Raw genomic sequence first — 11,327 nt, forward strand, 5'->3', positions numbered from 1 at the left:
GACCTTCATCTTGTCCCCACTCATGCTCTAGCAATGCTTTCAGATTGATGACCTCCACCTCATGCTGTGAGGTGTCTATGATACTATGTTAAAGGTGCTATATAAATGCAAGTTGTTTTCATTTTCCCTGCTATCCGCAGTCCCACTTCAGCACTTTGCTCTACCACCCTGTTAGAGTAAGTTTTTGACACCATTGAAATGAGTAGAACTTTTGGGAAGCATTTTGACTAAAATACATGTCAGAATACTTGTTGCTTGCTTAAAAAAATCTGTACATGCTTCCAGTAATGAAAAGGACCTTTTAGACTTAAGCCCAAAAACTCCAAACTTTATAAGTTATGGAGTGCTGAAATTATTGCCAAGTGCATCTGAAGCTGCACTCGTCACAATAAGCTGTCAGGTGACGGGCCAGGTTTCTTGTGACATGTGCAATATGTCATTTTAGCTCGCAAATCTAGATCTTTTTCCCTCTCTCATTCATAAGTGATATTTTAGGGTATTTTCAATTTAATGTACCACTCATTTTCTCAGACAGCAATTTGATTCTGCTGTTGCCATTCACACACCTCCTCTAGACCCATCTTTTGTTTCTTTCCCATTCCATTATCATCTCCTTTTGCCTAGCCCCATCATCCCTTTTGTCATTTAATCTCGTCTCCCACCCTATCACTGATTTACCCTTTTATTCTTTTTAATCTCTAGCTTTCCCTGCCTTGTTTAAGACCCATCACGTCTGAAAGTTTGTCCAGTCCTGATGAAAGGTCATTGATCTGAAAGGTTAACTTGGGGTTGTCTTTCAACAGAAGCTGAATGACCTGCTGAGTGTTTCCAGAAATTTCTCTCTTCAATTTCAGATTTCCAGCACCTGCAGCGTTTTGATTTGGATCCTCCAAGTATTGTTTTTGTTTAAACCATAATCCCTTTGCTCCTACATTCCATTGTCAGCTCTTGTCTACGTTAATTGACTTGCAATACACACCCACCACATGTCGTTTACAGAACGATAGTTGGGTGTTTTGTGCTGTTAGCCGCACAGCTTGATTTGTTTTAAGACTACGTTGAGGTGCTGTAATACTCAATAATTTCGCTGACCATAAAACCAACCTCACTTGGGGAGTGTTCAATGCCATCACTTACATGTAACGTGGAAAATCTGTGCCAAATGTCACCCTCGTGAGTGTGAAGCACGTTCAATTCAAATTGTATTGTCTATTCGGAAATTAATTGTGGGTAAATTGTTCATTAAAAATCACACAAATAAAAACGATCATATCTCACAAAAGAAACATTAAAAACTGATGTAAATCTTGAAGACAATAAACAATGTAAAATCTCATGTTGCCGCAGTGCAGCACCATCTTAAACCACCACATTTTAATTTGTACTTGAGTAGAAGATATCCCTTTTTGTTTTCAATTCATCAGTTTTCTAGTTATCTCAATGGCTGTTCTCAGCAATGCACTGTGCATGTTGAATGACTAATACGGGAAGGAAATCTGCTGCTACAGATTAACTGCTGTGGCACTTAGAGAATCTGAGTTCAGGTGTGAACATGATAGGTTTGCACTAATGCATTTATGTAAAGAAAATGCAAACAGTCAGTTCACTGCTCTCGGTGTACTGTTTCATGAGGAATGTGGGGGCAGAACCTGTGTCATATGCATGTTAAACTTGTACAGACAACATGGGGGCAGGCAAGCAAAATGGCAGAAGGGGGAAGGATGGGCAGAGAGAAAAATCCACATAAATCAGCAAATGCGTTTGCTGGGAATGTTAATGATATCTTGTCACACACCATTTCCTTTTAGCGGTAAAGGTGAATGCTTTGGAAATATTTGTAGCAATCAGTGACCTTTTTAAAGCCTGCTTATGATCGATGGGGGCACAGTTAGCGGCAGTGATGGAATTGCTCTGTGGCCTAAGGTAAACTGTGTGTGAAAACGTGAATGGAAACAATGTTTAAAAATGTGGTGGAAGAAAAATTAGAGGAGAAGTCTCACAACTCTCCCATCCTCCACTGCCCCTACCACACAATCTCAAGGTGTAATCCTTTTATACCAAAGGAGCCCCTGATTTTCATTGTTACCATTAGACTGCTTCCAAGCCTAATCTTAAAATCTGTGGATTTTGTAATATTAAAGCATGAATAATTCAGCATTAATGGGCAACTGAATATTGATTAGCTAAGACATGGATAACTGGATGACTCAAGGACATAAATTTCAACTTGAGTTTAGTGGCAAGATGATGCACTTGAACTCATTATTTAATTGTCCTTAAAGGTTCTACACTTTAGTTATTTGAAGTGTATTTTATTTAACTTGCTAGTTAACCCTCACCACCCCAACAGTTTGCACAGACCTCTTAATGACCTGGGAATGGATTTGGTGAGATCATTGATTCATAATTTGTAAGAGTAGAAAAGAAGTGGGACTCCACAGAGGCCTAAACAAGCAAACACTGAATGCTCAGGCCAGATGAACAAGGTCGATTTTCTATAATTAAATAGACAGAAATGAAAGAATAATGGCAACTAAATGAATGACTTCAACATTTGTTGTTGGTTTCTCTTTTGAACTAAAGGGAAGGTGCAGGGTGCAGTCATCTCATGGAGCAGCGGGAGGGATGCAGCCATTGGCTACACCATTTCTGAAGTGGTAAAGGAAGCACTGGGCAGCACCCCCATTCCTGTTCGCCCTCACCCCAGATTCAAGCTGGAAATCCTACTCGTGAAGATCAGGGACCCCGGCCACAGTAATGACACTACCTAAAAAGGAAAGAATGTTATTTATATAGCGCCTATCACAACCTCAAGCTGTTCCAAAACGCTTAACAACCAATGAAATACTTCTGGAGTGTCGTCACCTGATGTAGCGCAGGGGAATATGGGAGCCAGTTTGCACACAGCAAGCTCCTATAAACAACAATGGGATAAATGAACAGGCCATCTGTTTTAATGACAGTTGAAGAATGAATATTGGCTTATTACACTGCCTGGGTTCACAGATTAACCAAGCTGAGCCCAGACGTGCGATTGGGTGAGCTGCACGATAACTCGTGGTACATGATGACTCTTTCACAGTGAAGAAGAGCTGATTGTAAATTGTAGATATGCTTAACACAGTGAATTTCTGGAAGAAGTGGCTGGCTCCTCAGACCTGAGGAATGCTGTGAGTGAAGCCACTGAGTTGGCAATGACTCAGGCATAAATAAAGAACACTTTAGAGTGGGTATAGGAACCCAGCTTAAGCCCGTGGAACAACAGCAATGAATCAGTCAATATCTTTGGGAAGGGAGGGTAAAATGTGAGCACCATATAAGAAAGGAATTGGAGGAGTAGGCTGTACAGCCTGTCAAGCCGACTTTGACATTCAGTGCGGTCATGGCTGATCTGCATCAATGCCACTTTCCCACCTACTCCATTAATTCCCTGAGAAACCTAACCCAAACCCTTCTCCCCTTTCCTGAAGAACCAGGATATTAAACAGAGCGTTATTGATTGAGGCAGCAGGAATAAAATTTAGTATGGATTTACATAGAATATACAAGCAGAGACAGGCCCAGCTAGTCCATGTTGGCATTTATACTCCACTTGAAAATCCCCTTCCAACTATATCAGCATATGAACGAAATAGGAGCAGGAGTAGGCCACTTGGCCCCTCGAGCTTCCTTCGCCATTCATTAAGATCATGGCTGATCTGTTTGTATTTCGAATCCCACCTTTCCATCTACCCCTGATAACCTTTGATCCCCTTGCCTAACAAGGACCTATCTACCTCCATATTAAAACTACTCAATGACCCCCACCTCCACTGCCTTCTGCTCCACCTGCTATTCTCTTCTCTCTCATGTGCTTATCCAGTCTCCCCTTAAATACATCTTTACTGCTCAACTCCATTACCCACTGTGGGTTCACTTTGTGTCCGTGCCACTTCTGCATCGCTTGAATGCTTCATTACCTGTCTGATCTGTAGGTAAACAGCAGTGAGAAGATCGAATAGAGAAGCCCTAATGTTATACACAGGGATGTAATGCATGTCATTATGTGACTCCCTTCCATTTTGTTAAACAGACTGCATTTACATTCAGGCTAACAACCAACCTGAGATAAAACAGGTAATTCAACTGTAATCAGTAGAAATCAATGTCATTCACAAGTATCCTTTGCGATAAATATATAAAAATGCAACCCAGCTGCATTCAAAAACACAGTTGAACCTTGAAAATTATTTCCATAAATGCAGTCAGCTATTTTAATGTTTTGATTTAAACTAGTTTTAACGTGTCAACCATGCCTCAGTTAGTAGCATTTTTACCTCTGGGAAAGAGGGTCCCCAGTTCAAGTCCCACTCCAGAGACTTGACCTCAAGAATCCAGGCTGACGGTCCCAGACCAACCTGTGCAAGGTTCTGTTCAGATGCTAAGTTAAACCATGGCCCTGTCTGCTCTCTCAGGATGAAGAAACCCTGTGACATTATTTATCCCTCAATCAACATAGTAAAAACAGTTTATCTGGCTGTTATCACATTGTTGGTTGTGGGAGCTGTCTTTGTGCAAATTCATAGAATTATTACAGCACAGAAGGAGACCATTTGGCCCATTGTGTCTGTGCTGGCTCTCTGAATGAACAAAGCACTTATTGCCAATCCCCCACCTTCTCCATGTAATCCTGCACATTCTTCCTTTTCAGATGACAATCCAATTTCCTTTTGAAAACCTCGACTAAACCTGCCTCCACCACACAGGCAGTGCGTTCCAGACCCTAACCACTCACTGCGTGAAAAAATTTCTCATGTCTTCCTTTTCCAATTACCTTAAATGTGTTCCCGCTCAGTCTTGATCCTTCCACCCATGGGAACAGTTTTTCCCTATTTACTCAGTCCACGCCCGTCATGATCTTGGATACTTCCATCAAATCACAGAATTATTACAGCGCCGAATCTCAATCTTCTCTTCACCAAGGAAAATAGTGCTAACTTCTCCAAACTTCTCCAATACGTAACTGGAGAACCATTCCTGGAAGCATCCTCGTGAATCTTTTCTGCAATCTCTCTCCAATGCCTTCACAGCTCTTCTAAAGTGTGGTGCCCAGAACTAGATGCAATCCTCCAGTTGATTTGGCAGCTGTATTCCCAATGTTACAACAGTGACTATACTTTAAAAAGTACTTCATTCGCTATAAAGTATTTTGGAATGCTCTGAAAGATAGCACAAAACCAATGACTTTGCGAGGCCTCTCTTCCGTCCGTTGACTGTGGCTTGCTGATTTAGGTGCAGGTAGCCCAATATAAATGGGCAAATAGAGCCTATGATCACAGAGTTGTCCATTGCTGGAGGACTGCAGTCAATCATTGGCTCTTACTCCTCTCACAGGTGGCACAGACACAACTGCAACTCAAAGCTATCGCCAAGCTGGTCTGTTTCTATGAGGCGCTTGTTTTAAGATATTGTGAAGATATAATTCAGAAAGCAAAAAGCTTTGGACAATGTACTACCCTTTCAAACAAAGCTTTAAAAAGGTACTCAGGAAAGAACCATCAGGTGGAATCTCTGGTAGAATAATTCAGGTGCCAGCAGCTGGGTACTGATGAGAATCTGCTTTCAAATCAAATCAGTTCATTAACCTTTTTGTTCAAAGAAACCAACTCGGGTGCACATTAATTCATCTGCTGTCCATGTATAATTTTGTACCTTGCAGAACTAGTTCATGGAAGCCATATTGGTAATGTTGGTAATAACAACAATGGATATATTGTTACCATTTCTCCTTATTCTATATTTCCCAGGAAGATAGGAACATACACCAGGCCATTCAGGAGAAAATTTAAGAAATACTTCTTCATGGGAAAGAGTGGTAGAAGTGTGGAACACGTTCCCACTAAAAGCAGTGGATGCTGTGGTGTTCAGTCATTTGATTGATCATTGTTTGATTATTTGAGTCTGATAACTGATTTACGTTCACTGTGCTTGATCGGTTAAGCTTGGGTGTGGACTCAGAGTAAAATAAATAGACACCTTAGAAGCTACTAGAAGCTGAGCTGCAAGCATGACTGTTGACATTTTGTGATTGCAGAGATATTTTAAAACTCTTGTAAATAAACCTGTTGTACACTTAGAAACTAGTGTCATCTCTGCATTGCTCTGAGATGTATAAGATATACAACAGGTGCTAGCTTTAACATAAGAGATTGGTAGATTTTTGCTAGCCAGGGACATTCAGGGTATGAAGCCAAGGTGAGTGGATGGAGTTAGGATGCAGATAAGCCATGATCTCCTAGAATGGTGCGTGGAACAGGCTCCAGGGGCTGAATGGCCGATCACAAACAGAACATGCAGAAAATCCTCAGCAGGCCCGACAGGACCTTCCGGGCAGAGAAACAGGGTTAACACCTCAGGTCGATGACCTTTGGTCAGAACTGGAGAAAGATTGAAAATTAACAGGTTTTAAGCAAGTAAAAAGGCAGGGGTAAGGTACAGGAAGGGAGGGAAGAACAAAGCACAAGGTCTGTGATGGCAGGAGATATTAAATGACAAAAAGGATAGCAAGGCATCAGGACACGGCAATAGACAATTAAAGAAACAAAAGATGGGTCTAGAGGAGGTATAAATGGCAACAGCAGAATCATTAACAGCACTAGCTGTGTGAGAAATCGGGAGCAGTGGCTGTGATCGGAAACTGTTGAACCCAGTGTTGAAGCTGGAAGGTTGTAGTGTGTCTAATCAATAGATGGGGGCGCTGTTCCCCGAGCTTCACGTGAGCTTCATTGGAACAGGGTTGGAGGCCGAGGTCAGAGTGGGCGTTGGATGGAGAATTGCAACCCTATGAACTTGTAATAAATGTCAGTTAAATCATTTTGGATATTATACAAAGGGAGATGGTGGCATAGTGGTATTGTCAGTATACGAGTAATCCAGAGGCCCAGGCTAATGCTCTGGGGACATGGGTTCAAATCCCACCACGGCAGTTGGTGGAATTTAAAGTCAATTAATAAATTTGGAACATAAAGCCAGGCTCAGTGATGGTGACAGTGAAACTATCATTAATTGTTATAAAAACTCACCTGGTTCACTAAGGTCCTTTAGGGGAAGGAAATCTGCTGTCCTTACCTGGTCTGGCCTACATGTGACTCTAGACCCACAGCAATGTAGTTGACTCTTAACTGCCCTCTGAAATGGCCTGGCAAGTCACTCAGTTCAAGGGCAATTAGGGATGGGCAACACCTTTCAAAACCACCTTGCCTTGCCAGCAAAGCCCACACTCCACCCAAGAAAAAATAAAAGTAACATAATACACATTCTGACATATCTATGTATTATAACATGCACATGACTCACCTGATGTTGTGGTCGAAGATAAAGAACTTCAGAAATGTTAAATCCTTTATTTTATTTCTTATTGATTATTTCTTATTCAAAGGTTAGGTGTCAACCGTGGCTCAGTTGGTAGCACTCTCACCTCTAAGTCAGAACATTGTTGGTTACTTGAGGACTTGAGCTGACATTCCAGTGCGGTATTGATGGCGTGCTGCACTGTTGGAGGTGCCGTATTTTAGGTGAGATGTTAAACGGAGACCTTGTCTTTCCTCTCAGGTGCACATAAAAGATCCCATGGTACTATTTTGAAGAGGGGAAGGGGGGGGGATGGGTTCTCCCCAGTGTCCTGGCCAATATTTATCCCTCAATCAACATCACAAAAACAGATTATCTGCTCATTATCATATTGTTGTGTGTGGGATCTTGCTGTGTGCAAATTGGCTGCTGCGTTTCCTACATTACAACAGTGACTACACTTCAAAGATGTACCTCATTGACCATAAAGTGCTTTGAGACACCTGGTGGTTTTGAAAGGTGTTAAATTCAAGTTTTTCTTTCCTTACATGCAGAATGATTCAATTCTGATCAGAAGGTAATAGCCTTCTCTTTAAAAAGGATATAGAGAATATATTGATTCACACATACACACACACACACATGCACACATACACACACACATGCACACACATATACACACATACACATACATGCACACATACACACACACATGCACACACATGCACACACATACACACATGCACACACATACATATGCACGCACATATACACGCACACACATGCAAGTATGCACACATATGCACGCACATACATATACACGCACACATACATACAAGCACATGCACACACGCATACATAATAGACACACACATACACACACACATGCACACATACATGAACACACACATATACACGCACACACATAAACACACATACATAAGTGCACACACACATATGCACATACACACATACATGCACATACACACACGTATACATACACAGACACACACCGACACATATACACACACACATATACATACACAGACACACATCCACAGACACACATACACAGATACACACGCACACACATGCATATACACACACGCACACATATACACACACATACACACATAACACACACACATACATACACATACACGCATGTACGCATACATACACACATATACACACACGCACATGTACATGCACACACACATGCACACATACACACAAATGCACACATATGCACACATACGCACATACACACACATAAACACACACACATATACACACATACATGCACATACACACACATACATGCACATACACACATATACACACAGGCACATATATGCACACAAAGACACATACACGCACGCACACACACACACACACACACACACACATACACACACATACATGCGCACACAATACACATATACATACACATGCACACACACATACACATACACGCACACATAAGCACTCATACACACATGCATACACACACACATATATGCACACATACACACACACACATACACATGCACGCACATACACGCATACACATACATGCGCACACATATACACACACGTATGCACACATATGCAAATACACACACGCGTACACACACACATATATGCACATATACACACATACACACACATGCACACACATACATGCACACATACATGCACGCACACACACACACACACACACACACACACACATACATGCACACACACACACACATGCAAACACACACAGTCACACATAAACTCTAATTCCTAATCTCAGCCGTGTTGCGATGGACACGGGTGGGCTGCTGCTCCTATAATGAAGGAAAAGAAAGATGGGGGAAGGAGCAGGTTTCAGTCCTCGCTGTTTTTATGCGCTCTTTTTGGGGGCCCATTTCCAGTGCTGCATTGGTGGAAACCTGGGAGAGAGTAATCTGATCTTGCAACCAGAGTCTGTACACAAACATGGGGAGGCCATTATTAAAAAAAGGAGAAACAGGTTGAAATTCCTTCAGCAATAAAGATTACCTACATAAGTACATGAACTAAACGTGGCATTGCCTCTCCATCCAGCTGGCAGCAATTAAAGGCATTTACTCATCATCATCTGCACTTCTTTTTTAATATAAATGATCTTCAGGAGAAGCAACAGTATTGAACACTTACATTTCTATGGGTCTTGTCAGCCATGCACATAATACTGAACACATGGAGCTGGATTCTGATTTATTACCTAAGGAAATCTTCTGCCTTGATTTGGAGTGATGACGTGAAGGATAATGCATGATGGAAAGTGTCTCACACAACTCTTTCCTGGGGCCATTTTTTACTGCAGAGAAATAGGCCATTCAGCCCATCTGTCTCTTCCGCTCTTTGTGTTCCACACAGGAAATATATCGGCCGTTCCTTCATTGTCGCTGGGTCAAAATCCTCGAGCTCCCTCTGCTAACAGCACAGTGGGTGTGCCTACACCACATGGACTGCGGTGTCTCAAGAAGGCAGCTCACCACCACCTTAAAGGGCAATTAGGGATGGGCGATACGTTCTGGCCCAGCCAACAATGTCCACATCCTGCGAAAGAATAAAACACAGGCCCCCCTCCCTCCTTAATACAAAAGCAAATTACTGCAGATGCCGGAAAACCAAAGCAAAAACAGAAGATGCCAAAAATACTCAGCAGGTCTGGCAGGTTCCCCGGAGAGAGAAAAACAGGGTTAAAGTTTCAGGTCAGTGACCTCTTACCTGACAATCGAGATCCTGGCTGAGCTATGTCCTGATCCCAGTGTCCTGCTTTGGCTCCCTGGCCTTTAATGCCCTTCAATCCCTGTGTTGCCCTTTGGATACAGAAAGCTTCCAGTGAATGGTGCCCACCCCGTGGTCATGTTCCATGGTCATCAGAGTATCAAGCAGGCTCCGAATGCCCACACACCCTCTCTGCCAATGTTGCACCAGGATTGGCATCAACGTCCATGTCATTACAATTTGAAAGCTGTGATAACAATTGCCATTTGCCTATGACTGATATTTACGTAACGGTGGCAATTTCTGGTGCAGTCAGGGTACATTTGCACAAAGGGGAAAGGTAGGGAGGCACAGCTAGAGTTCCCTGGATGACGAGAGAGAGAGAGAGAGAGGGAGATGAAGCAGGAAAAGGAGGCATATGACAAATATCAGGTTGATAATACAAGTGAGAACCAGGCAAAGTATAGAAAGCCCAGAGGAGAAATTGAAAAGGGACCAAAGTGGTCTGCTCCTTTTCAAATTTCTAATGTTTGCAAGGTGAGGGAGCATTCGGAGTTAGTGAAACAGTTACTTACCAAACCACTAGATGGCAGCAAAGGATAGTTAATGATCTCCCTAAGGCTCTGGGGAGTGATCTCCAGGCAGTTGGTAACAGAATCATAAAAAGCTATTTTTGTGCTGTATTTATTGTTTTGCTACGAATAGGGAACAAAGAAACTCATCTCCCTTTGCAGCCAAAAAGAACATTCATCATCGCCTTTATGGACTATAATCTACAGCAACAGCAGCTTCCATTTATATAGCGCCTTTAAAATAGCAGAAGTTCCAAGGTGCCTCACAGGAGAGTTGTCAGACTAAATTTGACACCAAGCCACATAAAGAGATATTAAGACAGCTCGATCAAAGAGGTACATTTTAAGAAGCATCTTAAAGAGGAAAGCGAAATAGAGAAGTGCAGAGGTTCAGTGAGGGAATTCCAGAGGTTAGGGCCCAGGTAGCCAAAAGATACGGCTGCCAACAGCGGAGCAATTAGAATTGGGGATGCACAAGAGGCTAGAATTGGAGGCGCGCAGAGATCTCGGCAGCCTGAGGGGCTGGAGGAGATTACAGGGATAGGGAGGTGTACTTCACAAAGCGAAAGGAGTCTGTGTGAAAATGCAGCCCTGAACATACCAACACCATCTATTGACTCCTTACATTGAGAGTACTTGCACATCCTGCCAAGTGGTTAAATG

This window comes from Carcharodon carcharias, chromosome 2, assembly GCF_017639515.1.
Source record: "Carcharodon carcharias isolate sCarCar2 chromosome 2, sCarCar2.pri, whole genome shotgun sequence".
NCBI lineage: Eukaryota > Metazoa > Chordata > Chondrichthyes > Lamniformes > Lamnidae > Carcharodon > Carcharodon carcharias.